We start from the raw sequence: 9,463 nt of genomic DNA, 5'->3' as shown, positions 1-9,463 counted from the left end.
CCATAATCCATAATATTAATCAATAAATAAAATGTTAGTAACAATATACACTACTAGAAAACTAGTTATTACAGACGGATATTTCCGACGGATTTTATCCCACGAAAATACAGACGGAATTTGCGAGGAATTTTTTGTCGGAAAACAAAAAAAAATGAATTAGCGTAAATTACAGACGGAAAAGAGAATCCGTCGATAATTCTGTTGGAAAAATTAATTTTTTTCGTGGAAAATGGTTACAGACAAAAATTTCGTCTGTAATTAAATGAACAAAAATGCTGCGTTTTATTAAATTATTACAGACAAAAAATCTGTCTGTAATTTAAATTTTCCGTCAGAAATATTGAGTTAACCTTAACTCAGATCCTACCTTCTCGAGCTCCATTCACACTCCACACAAGTGACGAGCTTCTTCCTCTCTCCGTCCATGCTCTCCATCGCACGAGCTTCTTTCACCGCCGCTGCTCTCTCTATCGCTCCGTCCACGATCTCATCACTGACCTCAGCAACGGCCATTTGCTGGTCATCCTCATCGACCGGTTTAGGAATCACTGCACTCATCCACCGGTTCAGGTATGGTTTTGTATCGCTTTCAATTTTTGAATTCTTCTCATTTGAAATCATAGTTCCCGTGTTGCTCATCATGGCTTCGAGTAGCATAATGTTCCCTTGCCAGTTCTTCATTTTCATGAGATCCATTCATCATGCTTCTCATTTGAAATTGGGAATCACAGGTACACAGAATAGGTTACTTCATCTCTTTTTCGGTCTCTATCTTTTAATTTTTCTCTAATTTAAATTTCCTAAACTAGTTAATACTAGTTTGTAATCATCAATTTTAGCTTCCTGCTATCATAAATTTGGAATATGGACTTTTGGAATATCTCAATTTGTTGGAGGGGTATCTTTGTTACCTACTACACTAATGCTTTTGGAATAAATAAATGAGAAAGATTTATCTAGGTTTTTCTCTCATTACTAAATGAAGTTATAGTTAGTTGATTCTTGAAGATGTTAAGCATTGATGATTTGAAACTTGAATCAACTAGTTATGCTAGTATTCCTTCCAACCACGACATTGATCTGTAGGTTACACTTGCATTATAGACTTAGGGCCAGTTTGGCTAAACTTCTTAAATAAGTTCTTTTGAAAAATGAGCTTAAAATATAAGGACTTTTATTAATAATAACTTTTAAATAAGTTATTTTGAGTTTGGATAGTTATTATAGAAGTCATTGTTTTAAAGTTGTGCATTAAATAAGAGTGATAAAATAGCTTTTGAAAATAGGAGAAGTCACATTTTTTAACTTCTTCAAAAGCTCTTAAATAACTTTTTGAAAAGTTAAAAGTTTATTTAAAAAATTGTACCAAACACATTAATGTAACTTTCTATAAGTCAAAAGTTGAAAAAAGTAGCTTTTTGGTGTTTTCCAAACGGACCCTTAATAGCTTTATGGTCTCGGTGAGTGTCAATACATAAAGCATGAGTTTGCCCTTTGCCAATTTACAAGAGGAATTTGTTTGTTGCTGAAACTGGTTTTATTGGCAGGTGATGTGTTACGTTCCAACCACATCCAGAGGAAAGAACTACTCGAAGCATTAATTAAGGGTAGAAAATTCTCTGATCTTCATAAGATATCCCAGGTTTGTTTCACTTCTTCTAAGCTTTGTATTAGAGCATTGGTATTTGCACACAATAAAAGTGAGGAACATATCAAAATAAAAGAATCATAAAGGAAGTGCGACTAATGAACAAGTACTTGATATATAAAATAAGTTAGCTTTGTATATATTTAATGTTATGAGTTAGTTTTACTGTGTCTTTTGGCATTTTAGCAGTTCAGATTCTCAAAATGCATAATTTTCTAATGTTACAACCTACACTGATAATATGGGGAGAGCAGGACCAATTATTCCCTCTGGAGTTAGCACACAGACTGAAAAGGTAACTTCTTGTTGTGTTCTGTACCCTACTTTACAATAATCAAGGAATACTTTTTATGGCAAATCTTTTTTCTTTCACACTTCAATAATGTATTGTGTCAATTTTCTTGTGTTCTGTACACTACTTGATGACGAAGTTGTTGCTCACTTGGGAGACTTTGGATTAGCTAGACTCGTTCATGGTGCCACAAGCCGTTCTAGCAGTGATCAAGCTACTTCTTCTACAATTAAGAGAACCGTTGGATATATTCCAGTAGGTAAGCTCATAACTGATAATATTTGTTATTTGCAGTGTAATAAAGCTCCATTGATAATATTAGTGTGTAATAATCAGTGTGTAATATCAGTGTGAAATACAGATCTATTTATTTGAGTGTCCTTCAAGTCATTCCATGATGAGAACATTGAAATTAGATAGTACTTTTCGTTTAGTTTGATAATACGATGAATTTGTTTATTTTTTGAAATATTATAAATATTCGAATACACATTAGATAAAAATTTGTATTAAATTTATATTTATTTTGTATAAAAACAAGTTTATTTTGCAATGGAAAAATCTAAAAAAAATTCTATTTTACCTTACTGACGGATTTACAGACGGATTTTCTGTCTGTATTCAGAGTGTGGGATGATTTTTCAAGATTCAAATTATAGACGAAAAATCTGTCAGAAAATCTGTTTTCAATTACTGACGGAAAATCCGTCAAAAAATCTGTCTGTAATTACCGACGGAAAATCCGTCAGAAAATCTGTCTGTAATTACTGACGGAAAATCTGTCGAAAAATCCGTCTCTAATTACCGACGGAAAATCCGTTGGAAAGTTTGACGTTTCAGTGAAATGGAGGGGAGAATTTACCGATGGAAAATCTGTCGGTAACTGGTAAAAATTCGTCGGTAATTTTTCGATAGAAAAAATCCGTCGGTAAATAGTTTCCGACGAGGCTTTTACAGATGGACAAAATCCGTCGGTAATTTCGTCAATAACCAAAAATCCATCTGTAATAAAGACTAAATCTGTCTGTAAATTTGTCTGTATTAAATAATTTTCTAGTTGTGATAATTTTAATCTACTATATTCTTAATACAAGTATGCTACACATACAAGCTTTTTTGGCTTACAAGTCTTACAAGTTGGCACAAGCCCAACAAAACACACGCGCATTACACTATCACATTCAAGAGTAAATATACGAACGTTACTCAACCACTTCTTGTTTCCAAAGTGCGCTACTCACCATTATGAACGACTCTTCTTCTTCTTCCTCGATGAAAACCACAACTGTCATTTTTCTTCGCATTTCTCCTCCTCCTCCTCTTTTTTCTTCTTCTTCTCCTCCTTCTTTGTGTTTCTCCTCCTTTTTCTTCGCATGTTTCATCTTCATCGTCGTGTTTCTTCTCCTTCTTTTGATTTTGCAACATTATGTATTTTTTCTTCTTTGTTTGATTTTTTCCTCCCAAAAAGAATTATAAGAATATGAAATAAGAAGATGAAGAAGAAGAAGCAGCAGAGATGAGGAGGAAGAAGAGGAAGATTTCTGAATTATGCAGAACTCATCAGAATAAAAATACACCCAAATATCTTCGTTTTACACCCAAATATCTTCGTTTTTACACCCAAATTTGCTGCAGATACAGAAATGAGTTATGTTACGTGTACACTAAAATCAGCCACCAAAATTAGCAAGGGCTGCAAAATACACCCAAAATACACCATAGAAGGGCTGCAAAATACACCAAAAAATACACCATATTAAAACAAGCATAAACTATAGAATGCAAATACAACTATAAAACCATCATAAAAAATAACAAAAACCATATTCATGAATCATAACTAAATAGAAACTAAAACAATTCAATTAAAAGAATAAGACAATTCACCCTCCGTCAGATGAAAAGTCATAAACTGTAAATACACCCAAATTTTTATAAAAATACACCCAAATATCCCTGATCTACATCCGAACGTCTGATATAAAATGGACAAGATTATATTAATTCTAATCAGAACTAGTACATTAGATTCAATTCAAACAAGGAAGAATTAACAGCAAATTTTATAGGCAAGGTTCACGCACTTGTTCATCTGACAATCTGAAGTTAAATTATCCATTATCTTCAAAAACGATTTCAGAGCTTGATGTCAAAAAACAATGGAAATCGAGAATAACGAAGAAAGAGAACAGAGAGAGAAAAGCACGTAAATGAAGAAGGAGAAAGAGAATGCAAGAAATTCGAAAAAGAAAACGGAATCCTTTCAAAATTTAAAAATATGTTAGAGGCGCATGAAACATATGTGCATAACATGCGCGTTTGAGCGTAATATCAATTAGAGGACTTGTAAGACTTGTATAGCAAAATCACTTGTATGTAGAGATTAATCCTTCTTAATATTTTAATATAATTAATGTAAACCCCGGTTAAATTAGTAGATAATTAGTCAATAAATTAGTTTTTGATAAGGAGGATTAGAAATGTGAATATTATATTAAATTAGGGTAGAACTCATCGAAACGAGAATTTTGACACTAATTTCGAAGAAAACGGTCCAAAATTGGACCGAAAGGACCGAACCAGTTGAACCGGACCCAATTCGGGTTGTCGGTTCAACCGGACCAGCCCTTTTAAGTGAACCCAAGCCCTTCGTCCCCTTCATTCCAACAGAAACGAAGCTTTCATCTTCCAGGGGAGGGAAGAACGAGAAATATCCCGTAACCCTCACATTACTTTCCAAATCCTGTAACTCCTCCGTTCGAGCTCCGATCGCCGCACCGTTTGCGACCACGCGTTCACCGCGTCGAGCTCTACATTTGTACCAGAACAATTTCATAGGTAACTTGCTATTTCACTTCAGCCTCTCATTTCCCCTAATTTTTGAGTTTTGAGAAGGGGTGTTAAATTTCTTTGATTTTTTATGTTTTAGGATCCAATTAGCTTGAGGAAAACATTCACTCTTGCTTATGTGAAGCTTGGGTAAGGTGAGGATACGATAATTCTATTTTATTTTCATTGAATTTGAGCTTTGAGTATTAAATTGGATATATATGTGTTATGAATGTGTATTAGGTTGTGAATAAATAATTGGAGCTTGAAATTGTGAATACTGGAATTTGAAGGAAGCGGATTAGTTGAGTTTTGAGGGGCTGTCTTGGTTTTGAACAAATATATGCTTTGGTCGTTACGTGAAAATCAGCCAAGGTATGGTTTAGGTTTCTTGCATTTAATATATAATGTTCTGTGAAAACTTAGGCTAGACAACCATAGGATAACTTGGAGTGCAAGTATATGTTTAATATTTAGTAATTTGTCGATGAATATATTTGGTTGAAGTTTATTGAATAATTAGTTATTAATTTTGGATGGTGAATGTTGTTATGTTAATTTGGAAAGGATTATAGTTGAATGTTATTATTGATGAACATGGTTGGTTTGGTGCTTGTTGATTAACTAATGATTTGGTGAATTATTGATTTGAGGTATAACTATTGTGGAGGTTGTTGTGATAATGAGGTATTTTGTGTTAAAAACCTAGGATTTGTGAACTATGATTCTTAGTTGAATTTTGGGTTGTTGGATTTGAATAAATTGTTTATCTGAGGTAGATTTATTGTGGTGATTGTTATGATGATGAGGAAGGGTATGTTGAATTGAAAAGAAAGCAGGTTTGGACCCGAAAAGGGTGGCAAAATCCGAGTTTTAGAGGAGATGCTGCCGAAATTTTATAAAAATTAGAGATTTTGTTTATATGATTATTTAAAAAGATTTAGACTCAAATGTTATATGGTTTGATTTAGAGTTATTAAGAAAATGAGCATGTTTTAAGTTTGATTTATTTAGAAAAGAATGAATTGTGTTTTGAATTGGAACTATTGATGGACGGAATGGGGGGTGTGATAATGAAGGATAAAAATTGAATATGATTGACGTATAATAATGAATGAGATGCGATTGAGAAAGATGTGGATGTTGATGAATTATAATTGAATTATTTATATGGCTTATGAATTTGAATAATCTGAGATACGAGATTTCCTGTATTAAGTGCCGTGGCTTGCCACCACGTGTACCAGGTTGAAAACTCGATACTCTGTTGACCCTACGATGTAAGTGTGACCGGGCACTATATAAATTTCCGGGAATGTTACCCCCATTGAGCAATATTGATTATTTGAGAAAAATCTATGCATAGACTCTTGGGGATGCACGTCGGGGGACAGTCTAAGGACAATTCAGACTTGACGGGTTGGCTGGATAACCGACAGATGAGCCTCATCAGCCATAGGACAGATATGCATCATATGCATATTACTTGAATTACTTGCTTGTGCTTTAATTGGGTGTGCCTATCTGTATTTGCCATGCTAAATGTGTATTTGTTACCTGCAGTAGTTGTAACCTTCTTGTGTTTGCCTTTATCTCTCTATTTGTCTATGAAAATGCATGATGGAGTTGGAGGTATGAAGGAATGGCAGTATGAGATTTAGGTTTAAGGTTAAGTTAAGTCAGGTTTACATATTCTTAGAAAACCCACCTTTTATGGCTTCTATTTAATACTTTAAGCTCTATAATCTGAGTGTCGGCGTTCTAAGATTGCCTCTGGCATTCCCAGGACCTTATATATTATGTGTGTGGCACCTTTACCATACTGAGAACCTCCGGTTCTCATTCCATACTATGTTGTTGTTTTTCAGATGCAGGTCGAGAGGCATCTCGTTAGGCATCTGGACTCTTGAAGCGGAGTGGTTACAGGATTATTTTGTTATGCTATGATGTATATATATATGTACTTGGTTTTCTCTCCGCATAACTTGTTATTTTGATCCTCTTAGAGGTTTATGGAGAGGTATGATTGTGTATATGTACTTTTGGGTTTTGGATATATATGTATATATATGTAAATATTCTCCGGCCAGTCTTGACTTCGCAGGCTGAGTCAGGAGCTTGTTATTTTGTATCTTTGGCACTCTATTCCTACTTCTGTCATCTTATGTTTAGTAGATATGGTTTTCTTAGTACGCAAGTCAACTCGTTCCTTGAGCGTTGCGCTTTTATTTTGCGATTTTTATTCCCTCTATTCTTCAAGGTTCCTAGCATATTATAATTCTTCTGCTATTATATGTACTCATTTTATTTTAGAGGTCGTAATACCACATCACCTCTGTTTTACGACTTAAGCGTAAAGCTTTGTCATTAGTTATTTATCATTATTTTTAAGTTAATAATAATTGGTAACAATTTATATTAGAATTATTTTTGTCATTATTTTGATCTCTATTTTTTGAAATTAAATAATTATCATAACTAATGGCAAAAATTAGTTAATTTGTCATAAATAATTTAGTTTAATAAATTATGCTAAGTGCCATTCTAGTAAGACATTTATGGGGAGAAAATAAGTTTAATTAATTTAATTTATGTATGTTTTACGACATAATTAAAATACAACCCATAACTTTATATTTTGTAATTAACCAATATTTTTTAAATCTTTTGGTTGAATTTTTTTTATTGTTATTGACAAATTTTTCTATAATTTTTTTTTTGCCATTAGTTTTAAAAAAAATTAGAAACGTTGATACTCACTGAAAATAGGACAAGAAATTTGCTAATTTCTCAGACTGAAACTCAGTCCTTGATCAAAGAGTGTTGAGGCACATATATCTATAAAATAAAATAGATCAAAAGTTCAAAACAACCAATTAAATCATCAAAGACACATAGAATGATAGAAACTCAATAGAAAGAAAATTAGCTCCATTCCCTCTATTTCATGTTCATGAGTGCATAATCAACCAAAAAAAAAATGAAGTCTTAAGCCAAACCACAAGAGGGATAAGAAATGGAAAAATAGTAAGCATATTAGTTAGTCATTTAGTGCATGCTTGTAAATTATTTTTTTGTTTTAAGGAAATAGTTTTTTATTATTAAAAAAACAGTTAACACAAAATAAAAGTATACATATAACAAAAAAAATTGAGATAAAAAAATAAGAACCATGAAAGGATGATTCTTATATTTTTGTTATACTATCTTTTTATATATAATAGGAGAGTAATACATGGTTCATTACTTGACAAGTGTCCAGTCTCCATAATCAACATGTGGCACAATAAAAGAATAGGGGCATCAAAGTAAATAAACATTGTTTAAATGTCAAATTTAAAACTGTAGTGTGTACATATAAATAAAATGACAAAACCTTAAACTGAACATTTGTTAGCAGCCATTATATTTCAAAATTCAAAATACATTCTCCTTCCTCATCAGATATCTCTCCATCTGTCTCTCCGCTTGCCAGTACCGAAGCTCTTCACCGTCACCGGAACAAACACAGAAACTTTGCTCGTGATGCAAACAGAGGAACCGTTGGTAGAGACTTTTCATCTGTTCGCAAAAATCGAAGCTCGATCCCTTCGAAGTTACTCAGCATAGATGGCTGTCATTGGCAGTGTTGCAGAAGTAATTTATTTTTTTTAAGAGTTAGAATAGTTACACTGTTAGAGAATCATTAGAATCAATTTAGATCAATTAGCATCGTCTATATTTATATAGCATATCTGTACATTAATTGTATGATTCTATGTCTTTATTACTTTGATTCATTTAGCACCTATAAATACCCCTTGTATATTGTACCTCATATACAACTCAATAATACACTTTTCATATTATTCTCTCAGTCTCTTGTTTCTATCATGGTATCAAGAGCTTAGGTCTTTTTTTTTTTCGATGAATATTAGTTCATAGCCCCTTTGTTTTTTTCTTGTCGGCAGTGTTCTTTGGCCTCATTTTTCGTTCTCTTTTTGACGCTTTGGTTCGTCACCTCCGGCATCATCGTGTTCGTCTTGTCGCCGTGATTCCAACGCAACCAGAACCGTCGCCATCCGCCTCCGGACGCGCCTCCACGCGCCGCCGAAAGACGCTGCCACGACCAGGTTGATCTTCCTTCCAGCTTCCACCCGTGCCTCTTTGCTCGCAATTTTCGAGCTGTTTCTGACGCTTTGGTTCGTCACCTCCGGCATCATCGTGTTCTTCTCTCCGTCAGCTTTCCAACGCCGCCAAGATCGCCTCCAGAGACCGCCGCACGCGCCCCCACGCGCCTCCAGAACGTTGCTGCCCACCACCATTCTTTTCTCATCCAGAGGCTTCAGCAGCCGTTGGATCTTCGTGCAGATCGGACGTTCCTGGAGCGTCCACGTGTCACAACGAAGCTGGTTGGGCAACCCTGACCCGCGACGACCCGACCCGACCCACCATTCGACCCTCGTGCCACCTGTCGCCAGCATGCCTCCTTCCGCGTATCAGGTGCTGCCACGTGTCGTCACTCTCTGACGTGGCACTGACGCACCGCTGACGTGGCGCTGACGTGGCTGCCAAGTGGACCCTCCCTAAGGTTTTTTGGTGAGCTCTTTTCGATTCCGCGCTCTGTTTTCTCGTTTTCTGCCCCGAATTTGCAGTTTTCTTCTTCCTTTTGCTATTTCTTCTATTACTATGGAAAAACCGGATGTCTTTCA

The sequence above is a fragment of the Arachis ipaensis genome, chromosome B01 (assembly GCF_000816755.2).
Source record: "Arachis ipaensis cultivar K30076 chromosome B01, Araip1.1, whole genome shotgun sequence".
NCBI lineage: Eukaryota > Viridiplantae > Streptophyta > Magnoliopsida > Fabales > Fabaceae > Arachis > Arachis ipaensis.
Note: the sequence above shows the minus strand (reverse complement) of the source record.